Source organism: Notamacropus eugenii, chromosome 2 (assembly GCF_028372415.1).
Source record: "Notamacropus eugenii isolate mMacEug1 chromosome 2, mMacEug1.pri_v2, whole genome shotgun sequence".
Classification (NCBI taxonomy): Eukaryota; Metazoa; Chordata; class Mammalia; order Diprotodontia; family Macropodidae; genus Notamacropus; species Notamacropus eugenii.
This window is the reverse complement of record NC_092873.1, coordinates 178946737-178972705: the sequence shown is the minus strand read 5'-3', so window position 1 is coordinate 178972705 and position 25969 is coordinate 178946737. Positions and strand designations below refer to the sequence as shown.

The 25969-nt window shown below is 35.3% G+C and overlaps 1 protein-coding gene across 1 annotated transcript in view; it reads right to left on the bottom strand.

Annotated features, from left to right (window-relative positions):
• The window catches only part of GRIK2 (glutamate ionotropic receptor kainate type subunit 2), a 791214-nt gene that overhangs the window by 537081 nt on the left and 228164 nt on the right, over positions 1-25969 (bottom strand). The gene's annotated exons all lie outside the window — the stretch shown is intronic.

Below are 25969 nucleotides of genomic sequence, written 5' to 3'. Positions count from 1 at the left end.
CACCAGGAAGGTATAAATTGAAGAAAATAAATTACAGTAGGTTTTAAACTTTTAATATCAACCACCATCATAAATAATTAAGTAGTAAGGCACTTCTTCTAGGCAATATGGATTCTCTTTACAGGTAATAGGTAGATGACTAACATTTCTTTTGATATATAGTGTCCCATTTGAGCACAGTAATAGTATGATACTTCCGACATTTTTGTCCGAGCCAGACTTGAAGAGCAAATGATAATAATTTCCTCCTCCCAACAGCTGTTATAAATGTGACATGATTCCATGTCAGTCCTTTGTTATGTATCAATACCAAGTAAAGCAGAAAACATGGAACTATTGTATTTGTTCGCCAGAAGTATTTGTCTGTTTCATGGAAGGTGACAATCACAAAGGTTGAAGAGAGAGATCGTTGGCAATCTAAGCTGACATGTTAATTGAGAAGCAGCATAGTATAGTGCTAAGACAGCTGGACCTCTAAGAAAAGACCAGGGTTTGATTTCAGGTTCTTTCAGGTATAATCATGCACTCTCTATGACTCCTTTTTTCTCATCTGTAAAAAGGGTACAATATTTGTATATACCTTCTTCATAGGGTTCTTGTGAGGTACAAATGAGGTAATGTCTATATAGCAGTGCCTTATAAGTCTTAAAGAACCATGTAAATGTTAGTTATTATTATCAACTCCTAGAATATTGCAAAGTCTTCTTAATGAAACATAATCATTTTTTAAAAATTCTATAACCTACAAGGTTACAACTAGGTAGAAGAAAAGCATACTTCCCAAATTACAAATTCCCTGATTACTTCCCAATTACCATTGGATGGGCAGTGCATTGAGTTAAGTCATCATTTATATACCTTGGACAACCTCTTAGATGGAAATGAGTTGAACCTAGAGGTCAACAGGAGGAAGGGATCTGGATATCACCAATGATAAGCTTCCTGCAGGCTTATCTCCCCTTCAACTGCTTTTCACTGTTTTCTGAATAGTATGAATAATGCCGCTCATAATATTCCATTATGAAGTGAATAAATGAACTTTTGATCAAAACTGGTATTGCTTTTGGTTGCCTTGATTCTCAGATTGAGTGTTCAGTGGTTAAGGTGATTTCTGAAATCTTTTTTATTTCTTTTCACTCTGATGACTGTTAAACTTTTCTAAGAAATGGAGATCATCAGAGTCAAGGTCTTTACTTTCATCTCATTCTTTTAAAAGGCAATATTAAATAGGTCAGTTTGGACATACTGTAATTGCAAGCAGTGTCTTCTCATCTTTTGCCTTTATTTTAATTTAATATTGATTTTGACCTTTGCTCTGTCAGTAAGTGCAGATGCTGGAAGAGTTCACAAAAAAGGTGAAATTTACAGGAAAATGCAAGTGAACTAAATGGTGCTTTTCTATGGCAAAAAAATGTAATACTCTCCCATATTTTCCCTTCCATAGACAGTGGCTCTAACTGGGATTGAAAATACTTCCAGGTCCCAGAAAAGTTATAAATACCAACTCTGTATCAGCTAAATTTATCAAGAAATCATAAAATATATGATATATGTGTATGCACACATATCTTAATATGTATATGCATATGAACATGTATGTACATACACATTCACATATATTTGTATACATGCATTCACATAAGTTAGATTTTTAAACAGAATAAAGTTTCAAATATTGACTCATTTACGACCTGTGTGACTTTAGGCAAACCACTTCCTCTCTGGGCTTCAGTTTCCTTAAAAGAAAATGAGAAAGTTGGAATAGGTGCTCTCTAAGTTTCCTTTTAGCTCTAACTCTATGATCCTATGAAACAAAAACTTTCCCTAAAAAACAGCAACTAACTAGTTAATGCAGGGGGAGTGGGGGAGACTGATTAGATATATGTGGGCAGGAACCATCAATGCATTTAGTAACTTAGCTCTGGTAGATAAAATAGTTGTTAACTAGACTGAATTGTTCTCTGCAAGTCTGTATAGAAATCCAGAGGGAGACATGATTAAGTGTGTGTGTGATCAGCCAATGACGATTAAAGACATGAATGGACAATGAGCCAAAAACAAAGAGTAGAATAGTTGACTACTAGTCAAACACGGTAGACTTGCTCTGAAATATCCACTGTGAGAAAACTGTAAATCTTAGAAGAAAACTTGTTTTCTCTTCTCTGAAAAGGCAGTGAATAAGGACAGTCTTAACAAACCTATAACCAAATCAGAGAATTCCCTTTGGCTTCCTAATTATAAGGGACAAATGGTCACCCCTTCATGAAAGAATAATAAAACATTAGATCAATCTAAAGGCAAAAGATCCAAACCTAAACCTGAGAGTAGATTTTTTTAAAACCCCATACTTCTCCTTTCTACTCCTCTACTCTCCAGAGAAGATTCAGAAAACATACGTTCAGTTTCCATTAGGAGAGACTTGGCCTGATATTTAATAGTTCATTTAGGTTAATGAGGGATCCATTTTTTTCTGTATAGTTCCTAGCACATAGTAGATGCTTAATAAATGTCTACTGAATTTAATTGTGATGAATTGATGAATATCCACCCAACTCAGAAATCTGTGGCTAATTCAAGATTAATGGGATTTAGTTGGTTGTTGATACTCTACTTACCCTCTCCAGTCATTGATACCAACCTGCCAATTGAATTAAAAACAAATAAGACAATATCAAAAATAATTTGGAAAGTTAAAGAAAAGACAAAGCAGTGATTTTTAAAGAATAAAGGAATCAATTTTACTCTGATTAAAATAGGATTGCTATGAAGTATGAAGTGTATGAAATGCATTTTAATAGTTGTGACAAATCATACTCATTATACATGATGTTAGGGTAAAAAGGACTTTTCAGCAATTCCAAAGAATTGGAAAGAGTCTGTTGTAAGAAGCTTCAGCTCATCTACTTTCATGTGCTACAGAGCTGCTGCTGATGGCAGCTGATCTACCACCTTGGGTACAGAGTGATGGGAGCGATTTTCACTGCATTAAATTTTCAGCTCATGGCTCCTTTGCACACCATTAACCTACAGCATGTTTAAGGGGGTGTTAAGTACGTAACTTGCTCTTGGTGAACACATGCTGGCTCTTAGGAAACTGATTCCTAAAAGTTCATAAAATCTCTCTTTAACATGTTCTAGGTTCTATATCTAGGAGCTCATGAACTTTTTTCTTCAAAATATTTTCATATACGTGTATATATTTATATTTTATATAAAATTATATACAATATATATTATAACCATATGCCAGCAAAATGTATTTCCTCTATAATCCAATGTATTTTATTTTATGAATTTAAAAACATTGTTCCTGGAGTGTTCTTCCTTCTCACCTCTACCACTTGGAACCCATGGTTTCCTTTCAGATTTAATTCAAGCAATACCTTGTTCAGGAAGCCTTTCCCGGACCTTCCAGTCATCCCCTCTAAAGTTACTTTGCATCTACTTTGTATGTTTCTTGAACATGCCAACTTATGTACATTTTGTCTCACCTTTCAGAATATAAATTTCTTGGGGACAGGACCTATTTCATGTTTGCTTATAACCCTAGTACCCAACTCATATGGAGGTACTTAAAAAGAAAGGCCTCTAACCTTCCTTCCCAGATTTATTCACAGCTAGTCCACATGCTACTCCTTGAACTTTGCCTTTATTTTCCTTTCCTTATGTCTTTGCACAGGTTGTCCCCCACCCTTCAAATCCCTTTTACCCTCCCATCTACCTCTTAGAATCCCCAGTATCCTTCAAGTCTCAGCTCATGTACTAGTTCCTATGGGAAAACTTTCTTTAATCCCTCAGCTTCAGTGCTCTTTGAAGTGGTTGGGAGTGTCAAGAAATAAGCCTAAAATGGACATTACTTGATTGGAAAAGGAATATGATAAATCACTTGGAAGACAGGAAGATAGGTCATAGCCTCCTCTCCCTCATAGCTTATCCTGCACTTGTGATCAAAACTACCATCCTTTCAATATTTCTCCAGTTCTCTCCCTCCCACCATTAACCTTGCACACCTGCACTTGGCATTGGCATTTCTGAGAAATTAAAAATGAACCTAACCCAGACACCTGGAGCAGCTATACAGGCACTATACCCTTTACCTTGCAGCATATTCATATCCTTCACCTCTACATCTCTGCTGCACCTCTTCTTGTCTTATTACCTTGTCACTGCCATAAGCACCACTCTCTAGCAGAATGGCAGTAATCCCCCTTATTTTCCCTCCCCCTCCCTTACATACATTCTTTTAAAATTTTTTTAATGAGAAAGAATGAGTAGCCCACAATGTGTAGGCATGGATGCTTTGTGATTGTATTATATTTTTTTTTCACCAAAATCTACTCTTCTTCCAAATTTCCCTGTTTTCACTAAAGCCACTACCATCCATCCACTCTCCCAGGTTCTCAACCTATTCTCAGCGTGTTATCCGTGACTCTCCATACACATTTCTCTCTTCAGAGTTTGCAATGATTTCTTAATTGTCAAATCTGATTTATTTTTCTCAGTCTTGATCCTTCTGGACCTGTCTGTAGCATTTGACATAGTTAACTAGCCTTTCCTCCTGGAAAAGGTATTCTTATTACTAACTTTAAGGTTTACAAACTATTTACAAATATCATCTCAATTGATCCTCACAACAACAGTCCAGGAAGTAAATTCTAATATTACAGATGAGGTAGCTGAGTCTGAAAGAGGTTAAAGATTTGCCTACTATTATGTAGCTAGTAAATATGTTGAAGCTGAATTTGAACTTAGGTGTTCCTGATTTTAAATCCAGCACTCTATCCACTAAAAGTGCCACTTACCTCTACTTCCCTTTAGGTTTCACTTCTACCTGTCTGACTGCTGTTTCGTCACCACTGCAGGTTCATTACTCATATCACACCCCCTGACTGAGCGTACTGCACAGGCTTCTGTAAGCTTCGAGTGACTTCATCAGCCCCCACAGGTTTAATTGACATGTCTAAGCAGATGACTCCCAAATCTACGTAGCTGACTCTAATCCCTCTCCTGAGCTTCAGTCTCACATCACTAACTGCTTATTGGACATTCTGAACTTAGTGTCCCATTGGGATTTTAATCTCATTCTATCCAAGTCAGATCTCATTACTTTACCTTGCTCTTCTGAATTTCTTTTTTTCCCTTGAAAGCATTATTGTCCTTCTAGAGTCTATCTATGTTTGCAACCTTGACATCATCCTTTACTCGTTACTTTCCTTCATCTCACATATCCAATCAGTTGCCAAATTTTTAAAAATTTATTTTCTTTTGAACTTAAGAAATAAAACAAATATTTCCTTAACACAGTAGAATAGAAAGGGGGAAAAAGATGATTGCATATGAAACTGCAAATCTATTATTTACAACTTGCTATTCTTTTAAAATATATAATAAAGTTATCATGTAACTTTATTTTCCTTTTCTCACCTTCCCTTTCCCCCTAGAGATGGCTGCCATTAAACAGAAATATTTGTGCGAATGTGTGTGTGTGTGTGTGTGTGTGTGTGTGTGTGTGTACCATCCTGTACACATTTCTATTTATCATTTCTTTCTCTGGATACAGATAGTGTCTTCCTTCATTGATCCTTTGTAGTTAATTTGGGTATTTATAATATAATGACAGTCTCTCAAAGTTGTTCAGATCTTATCAAATCAATTGCCCAATCTCATTGTTTATACCTCTACATCTCTCCCATCTTTTCTTTTCTCTCTCCTTAAGCAGCTACTATCCTAATTCAGGCCCTCTTCACTTCTCTTCTTATTGTGCAGCCTTTAATTGTTCTTCCTGCTCCAAGTCTCTCTTTATTCCAGTCTAGACTTGACACTGCTCCAAAGTGATTTTCCTAAAGTACAGATCTGATCATGTCATTTACTAAATTAAACTACATTGGTTCTAGTATCAAATATTTCATTTTCACTTCATCCTTTTGATATTTTGTATGGTTTATAATGTTCATAATTATTTCTTCAGTAGTACATGTATATGTTTTATAATATATATATACATATATAAAGCTATGTGCTATTTTTCTTAACTGATGAGATGTACGACCCTTGCTCTAGTTGATAGCACTGTCCCTACTCTTCAGAAATTCAGGTATATACTTACCTGTTTACATGCTTGTAATATGTTTTGCATGTTTGTCCTCTCCCTAGTTGAATGTAACTTCTTGGAGGTTAGGGGATACTTTTCTGTTTTGTTTTTTTTCTTTTCCTCCTAGGTGCCTAGCACAGTGTCTGGCACATAAACAGCACGTAAGTGCTTGTGATTTGAATTGGAAACTTGACAATGAGTTATTCATATTCTCAGATAGTGTCATTTTGACACAGCAGTCACTTCAATTTGACATTTTATCAGTGTATTGCATGACTTTTTAAAGTATCTAGCAAAATAGTATAAAAGTTAACTCCAAATGGTTCTGAAAAAGGATGACTAATGCTCTTGCTGGACAGCAACCAGACCTTATATACTCCCACAAGAAAGAACAAGCTCTTTGGATGTGGTTAAAGAATGCTTAGTTCAAGGTTTCCACACACTATTATTTGCATAAAGCACTGATCACAACAGTGTCTTTTGGCACTTTACAATTCAAAAATCAGTTTCCATTCACCATTTGATTTATTACAACAGATGTTCTGATCAGTATTCCCAGGTCACTATGAATAGAGTGCATGTTTATATAATTACAGGAGAAAAAAAGGTGATAGCTTTGTGTCTTATCCAATACTGTCAGAATAAGCCAATACACACAGGAGAAAGGTTTTGTGTATAAACACATGTCCTATAAATATACATAAGCTACAACTTGAATTATCTTTCACAATATTCAAAAGTGGCTTGTTTCCAACAAATATTTAAGAACCAGCCCTATTTGTTGCTGTTATGAGCTAGTTGAAATCAGCTCCATATTTTTTTTATCATATCATGAAAATGCATTTAACCTTTGTTGGGGCACAATAATTATCCCCATATTCCTCATTTACAGTTAGATACTGAGAAATGTCATTTGTCTTACTTTTCATATGCCTTGCTTATGCCACAGAACATCTGACATGAAGTACACCATTGAGAGAAGCTGAGAGAAGGTTAGCTTTATAAGATGGTTTTGTCAGATAAGCTACTGATTCTGAGCAACCAGCATATATGCAAAATGTCACTATCTAAACTATCCTCAAAATTAAAATATAAGAAGAATTTTCTAGGGCTAACTAGAATCTTGGTTGAATTTATTTTACTGTAATATTTTAATATCAGTTACTTTAAGTAGATTGCCCATGGATGGTAATGTTGATGTCCAAGTATAAAAATATTTTCAATAGGATTTTATTTGAAAGTCAAGACAGTATAATAAAATACAAAGAACACTAACAAGAGTCAGAAACTGGATTCTTGTCATCATTCTACATGTCACTTAACCTCTCTGGAACTCAGTTTCCTCATTTGGAATTGAAATTGTTAGTCTACATAATTCCTGGGCTCATATCAGCCTGGAAATTCTACAATTTCATATAATAGGTTTTCAATGAAAGCCAAAAAATTGAAAATATAATCCAATTACTTGGAAAAAAAAAAGAATAGGAAAGGAACCTACTTTCTAGAAACAGGTTAAGTACTTAAGCTAATCCAATCATTATGCCTTCATCTAGGAGAGAAATCACAGAAATAAATTGCTTTTTTTCACAATCAACTTATTTGGCTTGTATGCTACTGCTTTCTGATTCTGGTCCCAGCAAGTAACATAGCCACATCACTACTTAAATCCCCTGTCATTTCATCCTGTATCTCGTAACAGTCTTAAGGAAGCTGAGTTAATATAATGACTTAGCTGAGTCATCCAGAAAGGTCCCAATAATAAAGCAAAGTTGGAGACCTCATCCAAGATCACATTAAGGCCAGTGGTGACTTAATTAACCATTGACCTTGCTCTGTAAAGTTAGAATCATAGCTTTACATTCCTGTAGGCCTCCTGACTACCTCTGCTAAGACTATACACATCTTTTCATTCTTAGAAAATATGAGAAAATTAAATGTGTTCCTCAAAATTATTTCTTCTTGTTTTATGTAGCATTTTAAAAAGTTCAGATAAATATTATGAATATTGTATGATACAGGTTTTGAGGCAGAAAACCTGGGTTTATATACTGGCTCTGCAGCTTATTTTTTGTGGCATTTAAGACAAATAAGTTAACCTTTATGTACCTCAGTTTCCTCAACTGTAAAATAAGGAGATTAGATTACAGGATATTAAAGGTCCTTTTAAGCTCTAGATCTATATGATCCTTTGATATTGTAAAAACTAAAGAACATTTTCCCTCAGGTTGTGTCTAAATACAATCTGACTGAGTGGCTTTTTCATGCTTTATTCAGTTGTCTGGAATTAAATGGACAGTCACTAAGGGGGTAAATGCAGCTAAATTAGTCATTTCTTAAGTGTTAAGTTATATATTTCAATGACTATAATTTTATTTGAATGAGTACCTCCTTTCCTGATGCAACTCACCAACACTATGTAACTTACTGGACAGCATTTAAGAAGTGCTTTGCTAAAAATTTCATAAAAGTATAGGACTATAGAGTCTGAGATTTGGAAGAGACCTTATTTAGTCCAATCTATACATGGAAAAAAAAACCCATTAACATTCCCAAGAACTGGTCCTCCAGTCCCTGCTTGAAGATCTCAAAAGTGAAGGAAGCCATCACCTCTGAAGAGCTCTAAATGTTAGCACAAAAAAAAAAATTCTGATATCAAGCTTTAATTGATTTCTTTGTACCTTACATCTATTGTTCCAGGTCCCTCTTTAAGGCCAAACAGAACATATCCTAGATATGAGAGTCCTTCACATATTTGGAGATATCTATCACGTATTCTCTTTTCCTTTCACTACTTCCTCCTTCTCTTTTCCAGGTTCCAATCACCCAGGTTCACAATCCCAGTGTTATCCTTCAAACTAATCCTCAAAAGATATTTCAACACCCTTTGGCCAACAAGCTGATAAGCCTTTCTCAATTAGGTCTTCTAATGACAAGCATACAAGTCTATCAGCAGACCCATGCTTGAAGCCTTTCTGGCTTGGGAAGACTTATCCAGGATATGAATTGTGCTGGTGTAGTAAAAATATAACAGTAGAATAAGATTCTAGGGGAAGGTTGGACATAAAATAAGTTCATAACAACCAAACAGTTTGAAGATTTAGATTTATTTAGGTGACATCTGTGAACCTGGACAGGATGGCTAAGAATCAAAAAGAACCTTCAAGTATATGATTCTATAATCATAAAAAACTTCCAGAGATTGTCTCATTTTTTCAAGGCTGTCCATTCTAATAGTTTCCAATTCCCTGATATTTTTACTGCCCTTCCCAGTTTTCTACCATTTCTAGTCTTCTACATAGAATCAGGGTTCAGCCATTTCATTTGTATCCAACTTTTCATGACCCTATTTGAGGTTTTCTTTGCAAAGATACTAGGGTTAGTTTGCCATTTGCTTCTCCAGCTCATTTGATGGATGAGGAAACTGAGGTAAACAGTGTCAAATGACTTGCCTAAGGTCACACTGTTAGTGTCTGAGGCTGGATTTGAATTCAGGAAGATGAGTATTCCTGGCTCCAGAAGCAGTGTTTTATCCACTGGGTCACCTAGCATATAGTTCTAACAGCCATGAAGATCAAGTCAATCAACTGATTATGGAATAAGTTCATTCAGCTCATCTGAAAAAGAGAACTATTTATTCACCATCACTTAATATCCTTTTATAACCATGGCGCTTGATGTAGCCCTGCAAAAAGCAAGAGTCAAATAGTACCTTACTATTTAAATATTAGCTTAAAATCAAATTGATCATTCTATTCAGTCAAGGACCTTACCATCCTTCCAGGTACCAGCTTCATTGTTTTTCTGGACTACTCACCTTTTCTCACCCAACAAATCTTGTCATTTATTTCTTGACATCTCTTGCATTCCCATTTTTTTTCCTTATATAACCACCATCTTATTTAAGGCATCACAATTACCTCTTGCCTAGATTATTACAGGGCCTTCCTAATTGGTCTCTGTGCCCCAAATCTCACCCTACCCAAGTCCATTCTCCATGTAAGCTGCCAAAGTGCAGCTTTGACTATATCATCCTCCTATTCAATAAACTCTGATGGTTCCTTGGTGTCTTTAAGATAAAAATATAAGCAATTCTGGCTTTTAAAGTCCTTCCCAACTTGACTGCAACCTACTTTTCCAATTTTGTTAAGTTGCATTCTTTCTTACTTTTTGTGGTATAGCCAGATTAGTCTTTTTGCTGATCTTTACATGACATTTCTGCCTTCTTTCCTTTGTACTGATTGTCCCCCATTCTTGGCATTCATTTTATCCTAACCTTCCCCTCATATAATTTCTTCTTGCCTTCAAAACCTAGCTCAAATTCCACTATGTAGAGCATGAACCCTTTCTTGATCCATTTGGGTCCTACATGCCTGATATAGATATGCATGTAATCACCTCACCAGCACCACCACTCCACCCCTTCTAGTATGTACTTTGTGTTCCCAGCATCTAGAAGAGGCACAGCAAATAAATAGGTGTTTAAGAAATGCTTATTGATTGATTTATGGATTCTATGACTAACAATCATGCAACATCAGAAAAAGTGTATTAGAGTTAAAAAGATATAGTATTGAACTTCCAAGATCAGTCTTAGGGAATACTAATGCAGTTTCTTTTCTGTCATATTGTAATTAGAATTTCACTTAAAAATATTTATGTTCCAATTTGATGCACTTGAAGATTTAAGTAGAGTTTCCACATGGCACCAATTAACCTAGTTGTAAGAAGTAGAGTATTCAATCTGCTTTTCAATTTTCTTAGGAGAAGTCTTAGCTAACCTTTTCTATTTCTGGCAAAGATGAGTCCTTGAAAGGATTTAAATTTCTGCCATTTTAATTTCTTATTACTATGCAAATCCTAAATTTTCAGAGTATGTGCATGAATGTACACATATCAAAAGAACCTGCAAATACATATGCACAAAGTTATGTTTTAATATGTGTAAATATATGTATTATAATATTGTGACTTGTGACCACTTGATAACTAAAACTTCCTATGCAAGTAGAAACTGTACATTATAAGACTTGAAAAGATGCAGTTTTTAGTTATGTATTTTTCCTGGTGATTATAAAGGCAATTATTAACTGGCTGTGTCTAATCAACTGTGTAATATCCTTAGTTTTAAAGTTCTAGTTTATAGACTCTGCTTTTATGAAATATGCCATACAATGCCTATTTTCTAATAACATTTAACCTATAAAGTATGCCTCTTACCCTTTCATTATTCAGAAAACATCAAGAATAAAATTAATTATACATTCATCTTACTCCTAAACTATACAAAAATGCTGGATATTATTCATTCATGAGATTTCTTTCTGTTTGTGTTTTAAAAAAGTCTTTCCAAGAGAGTGAAAGAGAAGTGAACTAAATAACGTGTCCACCATCCTTAGCATATGTTTAAGTCTGTCCAACACTTATTCTTTGGTCCTTTCCTACCCCAATTTCTCAACAATACTCTACTATGTTTGGCTGCTCTTGTTTTTCATTGCTAATCATGTTGGCTCCCTATCCTGAAATAGAATTAATAGCTAAAACAAAACAATTTTTAAAAAAATCAAACTTTCTATGCCCCAAGTATGGCATAAGTAATCCTACTTTTATAACTTAAAGATAATCCTCTATTATGCTAGATTATGCACCAAGTTAGGTCCATATCTTCCTTTGAAACCTGATTAAAATCTCACCTTTTCTTTAAATCTTAAGCCCACCTAATTTTGATCACTCCACTCACAATTATGTTCAGCATGTATGAATTTAATTCTTTGCAGCTATATTGGTTTACTTTTGTTTTGTTCTTAGATTCCCAGCTTCTGGAAGGACAAAATTTCATTTTTTTCCCCTATCACCTCAAGAACCTACCACATTTCTTAAAAAAAACCCCTAAAAAACCCAAAAAAGTCCAAACAGAAAATAAATCTTCTATATAATTTGTTAGATCACAAACTATTGTAGGTTAAGAATAATGTTTTGTATTTGTTTTTGACCCCCTGTAATGCCTCCACACAATAGGTGACCAATCAGTTTAACTTGAAACGATAATGTAGAAAGAAGATCAATTTGAGTCTGACTGTAGAAGAGCCAAACAACAATCTCCAGGTCTAGTTGTACCACTTCCTTCCAGTCTTGCTAAGTGAAGCTCTAAGGTAATCTGTGTGAATTTAACTAGTTGCCAGAGGTATGATGGGAGTTGAAAGATATTTACATGTCTGAATCCAAGTATCAGACTACTCTGAAGGAATTGCCACTGGGAGAAAGCAAAAAGATGAAAAGGAAAGATTTGACTTGAGAGACTTTCTTTGGCTCTCTCTTTTACTTATATCTATATCTATATTATCTGTCCATTTATCTATTCGACATTAATTATGGAGATGACTCACTAAAAGAAAAGCATAAACAGGAAAAGACCTAAAGTTCTGAGCTATCTTCCAAAGAAAAAGTCCTATGATATCCACAGTTCAGGAGAGAACTAGTTGATGACAACAGCCAGATAATAGCAGAGAACAAGCACATTACTAGAACTGGAACTAGCAGCCCTGCAAGATAATAATAAGAGGCAACTTTGGAGGTGGAGAAGTGGTCCAGTTGGCATGCAGTTGAAGGAGTAAGAGATAGCTGAGCTATATATATTCCCTTGTCCACAGGTGGAGAGGGAGAGTGGACTCTGGAATGGAGGTACAGAGAAGGAGGCATGTGGAATTTTCCTTGTTATTTACTTGGTTATTCTGTTTTACAATATGTCTTTACTTTGAGTTCATGTGTCCTCTGCTTTGTTCTGGTTTTAAAAAAAAAGATGTATCAGATAGGGGCTCATGAAAAATGATTTTTGATAGACATTAAACCTCAGTACAGTTTATAGATCAATATAGTAATCTACCTATGCAAAGGAAGGGGAAGAATGATAAATAAATTGAAGAGACTGGGTATTTCAAAGGCAATATATTCTTGGTTTGGGTATGCATGATTCCAGTGACTCAAACTCATGACACTTCAAACTAAATAATGAAACTACATTATGAATTTTCAATATGGGGGAATTTAGGAAGCAGCATTTTTTTTCCGTATGACTCATCTAAACTCTCCTGATTTCCCATTTCCTCCTGAAAATAAACAGCATCATTTTCAGACTCCAAGAAAGTGTTATTTTATTCCTGGCTCTGTGGTAGCAAGTAAACAATCTAATATCTCTAGAGTTCAGTTTACTCCTATAAGTTGAAGGACTAGAATAAGTGATGTTTAAAGTTCTTTTTCTCTCTTAACATTTTTGGTCTCTTGGCTTCTGACCTGTCTTTCTTAACTTAATGTTATAATTAGCCATTACAAATAAAAGGTTATAAGCTGAAATTTATAAATTCATTTTTAATATAAAGAAACTACTACTGTTATTTGTGGATTATATTTAGTAAGAAATTTTGTATGATATTAATCTATACACCAAGATACTTTTTTGGGATGAAAATCTTTAAGACTATTTTGTTCTAGTCAACTGCTTTGTTTTTAATCATGCATGTTTCTGTAGTTTTGTAGACCTTTGATCTAAGTTCTGTTATGTACTTTCACAGACTGCAACCTATCTATGATTTCTCTTAGGTGATTAATCCTTATATTCTTCCATAGGCTGGATCGGTGATTTCTGTGTATATATCTGTAGTGACTTTACTCTAGATCCTTCTTACATTTTGAGATTGCCAAGGGGGCACTTGCCCTGACCATCTATTATGTCTACCTTGTAGCACTTGACCAGTCTGCCTCCTTTTCCAATGATATATTTCCTTACACCAATTCTTGATCATAGGTCATAATTGCATAATACAGCTTATTTACACTTATAATGTTTCTCCTTTATTCTTTGGATTGCCTGTGACTTTAATTTCTCAGATATTGTGGTATTCGGACATTTACAAACATGAAGAATCACTGGAAGAACATTTGGGTTGGAAAGACAGGGATTTGCATGGGGGAAAAGTTCAAAATCATTAAAATACTGCATAATTTTCCCAAATGCAATCCTTTCTGTCTTTCTTCCATTCATTTCTGGGTCCATCTTACTGTTCATCTGTAGTCCCTTTCCCAGATACATGTTCTGATGTGCTAAACCAATGGACTGACCACCGAACTTCCTATCATAGTTCAAGGAAACTAGCTGGCACAATGAATAGAAGCCTGGGATTAGAACAGGAAGATTTGAGTTCAAATCCAGTCTTAGGTACTTAATAGCTTTGGAACCCAAGGCAAGTCACTCTGTCTGGCCCAGTTTTTTCTGGGAGGTTACTTACCCCCCAGGTTATTGTGAGGATATAAGAAGTAATATTTATAAAGCTCTTTGCAAACCTTAAAAGGCTATATGAATGCTAGCTATTATTATTTTTAATCTGTAAAATAAGCATTGTTCATTTATTTCATTTTTCCCCTATGGTTGACTAAGTAACATCTTATTTAAATAATTGTGGGTTTTATTGAGGTGACCCTGTAATGTTCTGAAGCTTAATAAAAGCAACATAATATCATCCATAAACAGAAGTATCTAGAGGACCTCTTTATTTATAGGAAATCCCTCTTCTAAACTTTTGGACTCTAGATTTTGTGTGTGATATCCTTTATGATAGTGACAAACACTTTTGCTACATATATGCTCCCTGCCTCATTTGTATACATTGACATGAATAATGAAAGGTCCACTGAGTTTAATTATTCCTTGTTTACCTTTTCAGTGAATCTTGTATGATCTTAACATATCCATGAGAGATTCCTTGATAGAAAAGATCTTTTAGGGCTTTATTTTTTTTTTTACCAAGACATTTTTTTCCTATTTTTAATTTTTTTACCATAAACTTAAAAATCTAAACAAATATGAATTTTTCCCAATAAAAAGAACAGAAAAAGAGAACTGCACATTAGGCTATGAATATCCACTAGGTACAGTTTAGTGGGTTGCTTTTTTTTTTCTTATTTCAAATTAAACATTGTAATTCTCATGCTGCTCTGTTTTGTTCTATCATGAACTTCCTCCTAATGTCTTCTATGTATTTTTAAAATTTTATTTACCTTTTGGTTACATTTTGAGTTCTAAGTTGTCCTCCCTCCCTCCAAACCCTGCATTAGAGAAGGCCAATATTGTGTGTGTGTGTGTGTAACCATACAATATATACATACATACATACATATATATATATACATACATACATACATATATATATATATATACATACATACATACATACATATATATATATATATCAGTTCTTTCTATGGATATGGGTAGCATTTTTCTTCATGAGTCCTTCACAGTTGATTTGAATGATCATATTACTCAGAATAGCTTAATCATTCACAGTTACTATTTGAACAATACTGCTATTACTTTATAAAATATTCTCTTGGTTTTGCTTATTTCACCCTACGTTATTTCGTGCAAGTCTTTCCATTTTTTCTAAAACCAACCTACTTATCTTTTTTTCTTTTACCGCACAATAGTATTCAATGACAATCATATACCACAACTTATTTAGTTACTCCCCAATTGATGGGCACTCCCTTACTTTTTAGTTCTTTACTACCAGAAAGAAAGCTGCTATAAATCTTTTCCTTTTCCCCTGATCACCTTGAGAAACAGACCTAATAGTGGTCATACTGGGTCAAAAGTTATCCACAGTTTTAGAACTCATTTGGGTCAATGGTTAGACTAGTTCACAATTCCAACACCATATCAGTATCTCAATTTTCTTCACATTCCCTCCAACATTTGTCATTTTCCCCTTTTATCATTTTTAGCCAATCTGATAGGTGTGAAATGGTACCTCAGAGTTGTTTTAATTTGCATTTCTCTAATCAATAGTGATTTACAGCAATATACATATATATGTATGTATGTATGTATATATATATCTTTGATTTCTTCTTCCCAAAATTACCTATTTATATCTTTTGAAATTTACTCATTGAGCAATGACTAATATTCTTATAAATTTGACTCAGTTGTCTATTTTTTTTGAAATATGAGGCCTTTATCAAAGAAACTGACTATTAAAAATTTTCCCAATTTTGTGCTTTCCTTCTAATCTTGGCTACATTGGTACTATTTTTAATTTAATGTAATCAACATTATTAATTTTATATCCCAAAATGCTATCTCTTGTTTAGTCATAAATTCTTTCACCCAAAAATCTTGTAGGTAACATGTTCCATGCTCTTCTAATTTACTTATGATATCTCCCTTTATGTCAAGGTCATGTATTCTTTTTGAGGTAGGATATTGATCTATACCCTAATTTCTGCTGTGCTGCTTTTCAGTTTCACAGACATTTTTTACCAAATAGTTCTTATATCAAAAGTTAAGATTTTTGTATTCATTGAACATGAGATTACCATTTTCATTTACTAATGTAAACTGTGTCTACTCTGTCCTACTGATCTACCATTCTATTTCTTAATTGCTGCCTTATAATACAGTTTAAGATCTGGTACTGCTAGACCTCCTTCCTTTGCATTTTTCATTCATTCCTTTGATATTATTGACTTTTTGCCTTTATAAATGAATTTCATTATTATTTTTCTATGTCAATAAAATATTTTTTGGTAGTTTAATTGCGATGGCACTGAATAAATAGATTAGTTTTCATAGAATTGTCATTCTTATCATATTGACTCAGCCTACCCATGAACAATTAGTATTTCTCCAATAATTTGAATCTGACTTTATTTGTATAAAAATGTTTAATAATTATATAATAATTATGCTCATATTGTTGTTGAGCTTATCTTGGCAGCTATATTCCCAGGTATTTTATATTGTCTACATTTATTTTAATGAAATGTCTCTTACTGTTTCTTCTTGCAAAGCTTTGTTGGTGATATGTAGAAATGCTAATGATTTGTGTAAGATCATTTTATATCCTGCTACTTTGCTAAAATTATTGCTTCCATTAATTTAAGTTGAATCTTTAGGATTTTCCAGGTATATAATCATATCATCTGCAAAAAGAGGTTTTATTACCTCATTGTCCATCTGATTCATTCAATTTCCTTTTCTTCTATTATTGCTATTGTTAGCATTTCTAGTACAATACTGAATAATAAAGGTGATAATGGGCATCCTTGTTTCACTCCTGATCTTACTGGGAAGGCTTCTGGTTTATCCCTGTGATAGATAATGCTTATTTCTTTCCATAATCAATAATATGCACGCTAATCTTTTATTTTCCATATCTTTCCATTGATTGTGTTTAGATGTGGTCTACTGAAAAAAAATGTTTGTTCATTCTCTTCTCATGTTTTCATCAAAATCACTCTTGTTGGTAATGTAAATGATATTTATAAAGAATATAAGGATACAGGCATATTGATCAGTAATTGTTGATTTCCCTTGAATTGCCTTTCATTTAAATGAAAATATCTTTTGTTTTTTCTAATTTTTAGGTACTTTCTCATCTTTTCAGACATCCCAAGAAATAAACCCTCAAAATCGTCAAAATTATGTCACCACCCAGCACAATTTCATGTGTGTGTGTGTGTGTGTGTGTGTATGTGTGTGTTTTGTCTGATACAATGGCATTTCTGATTTATATCTACTGCAGATCAAAAACCAGGGTTTTAAGGTTGAGATGTGCTAGTTCCACTGTCATCGATCATAAAAATAAATCATTATAGAACTGCTGGCAAAGCTGTTCCATTTTGTGTCTGTTTTCCTCCTAACAGCTTCATCTGTGAATACTCTTGGAATGATTGGGCTTAATTGGATCTCACACTAAATTTTCTGCATTTTGCATTCCCCTTTGTTGTTTTGTAAAGCAATGCTGTTCATAATTTTCGATCATACTTGTAATGACATTACATAGACAAAGGAGATTATATTCTAAATCATTGTTGCCCTGGACTGCTATGTCTCCCTGAAAGGCAAAGAAATCAAATGTTTGCTGGTTCAGGTGGTTTGTGGTCTCCCTTTGGCTTTCTTGTTATTGTGATAGCTTTATTTCAGTTAAATTTCTATATGAAATTATTTTTCTCTTTATCCATTTCTTTTTCTTTTCTTTTTTTGCATCAAAATCTTTTTTTTTTTGAATAGGTTAACACTGTAGCTGCTGTAATTACTGTCTTCGGATCTTTTTACTTCTAATTTGTTTTTGGATCATTTGTTCCTAGTACAGTACATTGTACATAAAATGTGCTTAACAGATGTTTGTTAGATTAAATTGAACTGAACTGGACAGAACTGAACTGAATTTCGGTACAGAGATTTATCTGAATATCAGAAAAGCCCTAATCTTTGTGATCTTTTTGGCTATTTCCTTTTAGAAAGTGGGGTTAAGGATCTGGAATGAGTAGCTAGATGGGCGTATGGAATGTAGATGGATAGAATATGGAGTATGGACTAGGTCTGCTGACTGACATATTGCCCTGTAAAATCAAGTCTGGTACTCAGGAAATTATAGTAATCATAATGAGGTAAGAAATGACCATTGCAATTTATCTTCTCCTTCTTTTCCCCCTTGTCCACTCTTCCTCCTATCATAATGCTAGTTTGGCTGAAATGGCACTATGGGAATGTGAAAAGTGGGTTCAGGTTGCACAGATAGGTGGTCTCTTGTGATTAAAGGAAGAGAATGGAGAGCAGGGAAGTCCTGAGAGGCAGTTGAGAAAGAATTCTCAAAACTAACCAATGGGGTATTATCCCTAGATGGCTATTCAGATTTAAGCAAGTTTGGGTAAATGTAAGCCAGAGACTACTTATACATACATACATACATATTGCCCTAGCAATAGTCCTGTCCAATCCAGAGGTACCCCATACTCAATTCACCTCTTGCCTAAATTGGAACTTATATAAGTTTTGTCCTTTTGTTACTTCTGAAAGTTTCTGCCTTTCTGGGTGGGGTTCCTTTGCAGTTAAATTCAATAAACTCTTGACAATTGTAGGTAGCAATGTAACCAAAGCGACTATTTTGTAAAAGTCTTCCATCTTGTCCCTGGCAGACTGGTACGCTGTTCCCATACCTGGAATATTCTCCTTCTTCACCTCTTGGCTTCCCTCGCTTCCTTCAAGACTCAGTTCAAATACACAAACTTTTACATATCTCTCTATCCCACCTCCCTTTCCCCAAAGACATTCCTCTAGGACTACCTCCCTTTTACACTGTATATATCTTGTATATAGAGTTGATGAGGAATGCATAACCCTCACCCTTCTTCCCAAATGAATTTCGGTGCCTACTTGAGAGGGAAGATGAAGACATTCAAATAGACTGGTCAATGACAAATACATTATCTCAAATACCACTTAAAGTCACTTTGGGAGAAAATGAGATTTGAGGCGGCTGGTCTATGAAATACCTCTGCACCTCCACCCTGGGCTGAACAATGGAATAGTGATGTGCCTAGATATGCTTGAAACTCTGAACTATCCCTGACCCCTTGCCTACATGTCCCTGGTTACCTCATCTCCCTGTTTACAGTAGGTTTTGTTCTATAAGAATCCCTAACTTCTCCTGGCTAGTGGGCATCTCCCTGAAGCAACTGTCTCCTTTGTTGGGGGGTTGCCCTCTTGGGGAGGGCAGTTTCCCTTGGAGGCTATCTCTCTTAAAGAACTGCTGCCTCCATTAAGGAGCAGCTATTTCCCTTAAAGACTTGCCCCGCCCCCCTCCCGGAAGCTGGTGTTTCCCTTAAACTGCTGTCCCTTTTCCATATAAGCTTTAGCATCACCTCCATTACATTGCAAGTTCCTTAAGGAACTTTGCCTATGTTATTGGTACCACAATGATTTTTGCCACTGGACTGAAGATGGTTTGAGTCGGTGAATTCATTCCAGGCAACACCACCTTGTACCCTGACATTTCGGAGTTCCCAGCTCCCCTAAACCACATCAGCATAATTGCTTGGATATTATCTTTCCCATTAGAATGTAAGCTCTTTCAGGAGAGGATCTGGTTATGCCTTTATAACTTTACCACTTAGCAGTGTGTCTGGCGTGTATAGTAATCACCTAATGAATGCTTGCTTGCTTCCTTGCTTGATTAAAATTATGACAATTGTATATTGCTCTAAGATTGAAATCTAAGTCTAATCTGCTAATGCCTAATGATAATCCTTCTTCTCTCAAAACACAGAAGTATTCAAACAGATTAATACATGGTGAGAAAGCACTTTGCTCTTTTGCCTTACCACATCTCAGAGCAGAAAAACAGAAAATTCCTTTAACATTTATATATAAATATATATTTATACAAATGGACCTCTTGATAAGATGTTGGTGAAAACATAACATTAGTGTGCTAAGAGTTGTAAAAAGGCAGCACTTTTGCTTGCCAAATCCCTGAGAATCAAAAATCTTATTTGCTAACATCTTGTCTTTGTAAGATTTTAAATCTCTAGATTAGTAAATATTGTCAGAACTAGTATTTACAAGTGTCTTAATTCTTTCCACAAAGTCAATTCTGCAAAGTGAACAGTGTCTTTTTGACAGTCTGGTCAAAGTCCTTTTTCAAATTTCAAACTCTGTGCTTGCTGGAACTTTAGGATACTGTCACTAAAGAAAAGGATTACATTTTTGCAACTACCTATATAATTATGTCAAAAGCCTGGCTGTACAAATCAAAAACTGGAATTAAGGTTGCTGGGAGAAATATCAACAACCTCAGCTATGCAAATGATACCACTCTGAAGACAGAAAGTGAAGAAGAATTAAGAAGCCTCTTAATGAGGATGAAAGAGGAGAGTGTAAAAGCTGGCTTGTAGTTTAACATAAAAAACAAACAAACAAACAAAGATTATGACAACTGGTCTTATCACTTCCTGGCAAATAGAGGGAGAAAAAATGAAAGCAGTATAAGATTCTTTTTTTCTTGGGCTCAAAGATCACTGCAGATGACAACTGCAAAAATGAAATTAAAAGATGCTTGCTCCTTGGAAGGAAAACTATGGCGAATTAGGACAGCATGCTAAAAAGCAAAAACATCTCCTTACCAACAAAGGTCTGTATAGTCAAAGCTATGGTTTTTCCACTAGCAATGTGTGACTGTGAGAGTTGAACTATAAGTAAAATTGAGTGCTATAGAATAAAACTTTTGAATTGTGGAAAAGACATTTGAGAGTCCCTTGGTTAGAAAGGAGATCAAATCAATCAGTACTTAAAGGAATTAGTTTTGGCTATTCAGTGGAAGGTCAAATACTGAAGTTGGAGCTTACTGAGAAGACAGGACTCATCAGACAAGACCCTGATGGGAAAGATCAAAGGCAAAAGGAGAAGGGTATAGCAGAGTATGAGATAGATATAGTGTCATGGAAACAATGAACATGAACTTGGACAGACTTCCACAGACAGTGCAGGATAAAAGAGCTTGCCATGCCACGTCCATGAGTAAACAACTGAGCAACAACAAACTATAATTATGTTGAATAAATATTTCTATCTTTTTTATTTTTTGTGTTATGGGGGAAGGTCACTGAACTTGCAGCCATAGGATCCTAATTTGAATCCTTGCTTTGCTTAACACCTGTGTTACCTAGGGCAAATCTTGAGCCTCTATTTCTTCATCTCTAAAGTGAGGGGATTGCATGAGATGACCCCTAAGATTCATTCCAGCTCTACACCTATGATCCCATGACCTGTGACATAATTGGCCTAGGGGATTCCCAGTGAGCAAACTCAATTTACCAGTGTTGTTCTTCAGTCCTTTCAGTCAAGTCTGACTCTCTGTGATCCCATTTGGGATTTTCTTTCAAAGATACTAGAGTAATTTTTCAGCTCCTCCTGACAATAGAGCATAACCTCTATCCACTGTGCCACCTAATCGTCCCCATCTACCTGTACCCAAGGGTAACTAATATACAACTTAGAGTCTCGGTTGATTGCCTGGGATGTTGAAAGTTTAAGTGACCTGCCTACGGCAACACAGAAAGTATGTGTCAAAGGTGGGTCAGTAAGCCAATAAACATTTGTTAAACCTGTGTACAAGGCACAGGGCTAGGTGCTGGGGATACTAAAAAAGATAAAACACACACACACACACACACACACACACATGCACACACACACACACACACACACACACACACACACACAATGTATTCCCTCAAAAAGCCCACAGTTTAATGGTCTTGAACTAGGTCTTCCTAATTCTGAGACCAGCTGTTATCATAATGCATATGTTTATATTGTCCTTTACCTCAAGGAAGCAGTGGGGTTATTAATTAAAATCAGAAAGACCTGGGATCAAGCTTTCCCTCTGACTAACTGCTTGGCCCAGCACAAGCCACTTGCCTACCTGTGCCTCTGGCAATTTCCCTATCAGACAGGTGGTGATTTTGAGTAGATGCATTCTCTTATAGAGATTCCTTTCCCCTTTCTCCTACCATCTTCTCCAGCCTTCAAATATTTACCTCAAATTATTGTGCTTTGTAGCTGCTGCCTGAAGCGATTATTTCTATTTCATTTCTGTTCTCTTTATGTTTTGCAGATTAGATTCCAATATTGTCTTGTTCTGCCTTTGTGTCTTTTCGTTTCCTGCTTCTTTCACTATGGCTTCCCTATAGCAGAGACTGGAACACAGTTGGCAGAGGAGTCACTTAAAGGGCCTGGACTTGCTCTTTTTTTCCCCTTAGGCTTTGTTCTGCAAAAGGATAGATACAATAGTCTTATGAAAACTCATTCAGAAAACCCATTCCCTCGGGTAGTTAACTTATAGTGAAATTTCCAGTGAGCTGTAAAGCCTTGGCTTTGCTATTGTTTCTTTTGCCAGGAAAAGCTTTGGGAGAGGGGGCTCTGAGTCTGGGAGTAAAGACTTCTCCAGCCCCCTGCTAAGCCATTTTCTGAGAAAACTAATTCTCTAAGAAACCTCACTTCCTTGGGGTATATTTATTTGCAAACTTGCTAACAACTATTTGGTTTGCTGGCTGATCCCCCCTAGAGAAAAGAATTAAATTCCATTCATAAAGCAACATTTTTTGCAGTGTTTTGGAGTAGGAAAGAGAGGAGCAAGGAAGATGCTTTTACTTTTGTCCCAGAGTTATTTACAAATAATCAGCTTTGTGCCATTGTGCCTCCCTTTATCAAAATTAAATAGTTAAGATGAAATGGAATTGAGATTTAATTTTTGTTTTTATTCTCCAAGGAAAGATGATGTAGCAATACATCACGGTGCAGTTTTAACACAGAAATCATTCCCAAGGGGGAAAATGAGTTTAGAAGTTGTATGGTGGAAAGGACACTAGATTTAGAGTCAGGGGACCTGGGCTCAATTCACGTCTTTGTCATTTATTTCCTCTGTGACCTTATGGAAGTCAGTCAAGCATTTATTAAGCTTTTACTTTATTTGATGCACTATGCTGAGTAGGGGACACCAAAAAAGGCAAATCAGACAGTCCCTGCACTCAAAGAGCTCACATTTTAATGGAGAGATAACATTGAAATAATTAGGCATGTAAAAGATAAGCACAGATTAGGTGAAAGACTCTAGTGACTGAGGGACCAAAAAGAACTTCTTTCAGAAGGTGGAATGGGACAGTCAGGGAAGCAGGAGACAGAGGTGAGGGGCTGTGGCTTGTATAGCCTTGGATAGCTGGTAAGGAGATGGGAGATGGAGAGTTCTGTGTGAAGAATTAATTCCAAGTAGGTGTGTAAATGGATCACAGATTGTATGAAAGAGAGAAAGAAGCCAGGGAAGGTAGGAAGAGGCCAGGTTATGAAGAGCTTTAAATAGCAAACTGAGATCATATTTTTGTCCTGGAAGTAACAGGGAGAAGGTGGGGATGGCGGTGGGAGGGGGAGGGGGGTAGTGAGAGATAGTTTGAAGTAGACAGACATTTGCGGCAGGATGACCAGTTACAAGGTCACCTATTACTAGACTATTTGGATGGCCTGAACTATGGCTTTTTGCTTTGTAAATGGAGAACAGGCGAAGATATATTGTAAAGGTGGAAACTACAATATTTGGCACCAAAATGGATACACGGGGTGAGCAAGAATGAGTTGTTGATTCTGACTCAGAGATTTCAAGCCTGGTTGATGAGGTGGATAGAGCTGCCCTCAACAATGAGGATACCCTGAGGGTTTGGGGGGAAAGATAGAGTTCCCTTTTGGAATTGTTGAGTTTGAGATGTGAACTTTGTAGCAGCTCAAAAGAGAGCTATATTTGTGGAGCTGGGAATCATCTGCATAGAAATTATAATTGAACCCATGGGAGTTGGTGAGATAATATGTATATGTATATGCACTTATACATATATATTTGCATGTGTGCATGTATATATATATATCTATGTGCATATATCTATATCAAGTGAGATAGTATAGTCTAGGGATTTTTAACTCTTTTCATGTATAATGGAACCCTTTGGCAGTCTGATAAAGCTTATAGACAAATAAATGCATAAAATAAAATATACATGATTCTAAAGGAAATTAATTGTATTGAAATACAGTTATCAATATAGATAGATATACATACATATGTCTATACATATACATACATGCATATATCTATATATCTCTATATAAAAGCTCATGGACTCTAGGTTAAAAATTCTTCATGTAGAATGAAAAAAGAAAAGGGCCCAAGGCAAAGCCTTGGAAGACACTGTGATTAGGGGATATGATAGATATGAAGAACCAGCAAAGAAGACAGAGGATGAAAAGTCAAACAGCAGAACCAAGACCAAACAATATTATAAAAACCCAAAGAGGAGAAGTGATCAATAGCGTTAAAAAGATGAAGGATGGTTAAAAAAAGAAAGGTTGAAAATTGAGAAAAATTCATTAGATTTGGCAATTAAGAAATCATTGATAACAAGTCACTTAGCCTCTTTGGTCTCAGTTTGCTCTTCTGTAAAATGAGGGAACTGGACTAGATGACCCAGAAGTGAATAAAGTAGTAAATTCCTTCAGACTCTAAATCTATGAAATACATCTATTCTAATCTGAAATCTATGAGACTCCAAATATAGCCTTAACAAAGTCACTGCTATTTTATGTAAAGATATAATATTTTAAATGACATCCATAATGCCAATGCTCCATGACCAGATAGCAGATAAAACAGAACTCTCTATCCTCATTGGTCTTCTGTACAAAGTTCTATCTTCACCAACCTTTTTTTACTTCAAAAATACTTATAATTTTCTCTGCCACACTAAGCAATTTATTAGGCAGTATGTTTGATGACAGTAATTAAACTGCCATCTTTCCTTGGATGTTCCTATCCCTTGTGGATATGGCATAAACTTCAAACAAAAGTGCTAAATGAAAAGACTTTGAGAAAGCCAATTTCACAAGTTTTCCCTGAAACTCATTTTTCCTCTCCCCAGCTGTCAAAATGTTACAGTGGCATGCTTTGTGAGACCTCTAATTCCATGTGGGAAATAGACAAATATTAGAAGGGGAGGAGAAATATCTTCAATCTTTTGAATTGAACTTTTCCTTTAGAAAAATTCTTAGTGATAGCAGTAATCATGAAGAATTTAAACTGGGAGAAATAAGGCAGATAATACCTTTATTATTGAATATGGGCTACAGTAGCAATCTAATAGTCTAGCTGTATCTATAAAATACAGAAACTTCAAGAGGAAAAGAAGTGAAACTTTCTCTAGAATATCCATATATAATTTATCCATGGTATTGCCGAGTTTTCATTCTTTGCCTAGGTAGGAATTGGAGTATTGTGTAGATGTACACTTTCCTTGTGCATCCAAGCATCCAAGGCTTTTCTTCCCCCTTGTGACATTTTCTCCCATCCCTTATAGGAGGACCTTTTTGGAACTGAAATTGGGGGCTAGGGGAGATTTTATAGGCATTTAGGATTATAGTTCTAGAAGACAGATATAATTTAGTCCAAACTTTTCATATTTATACATGAAGAAATTGAGGTCTAGAGAGATTAAATAACTTAC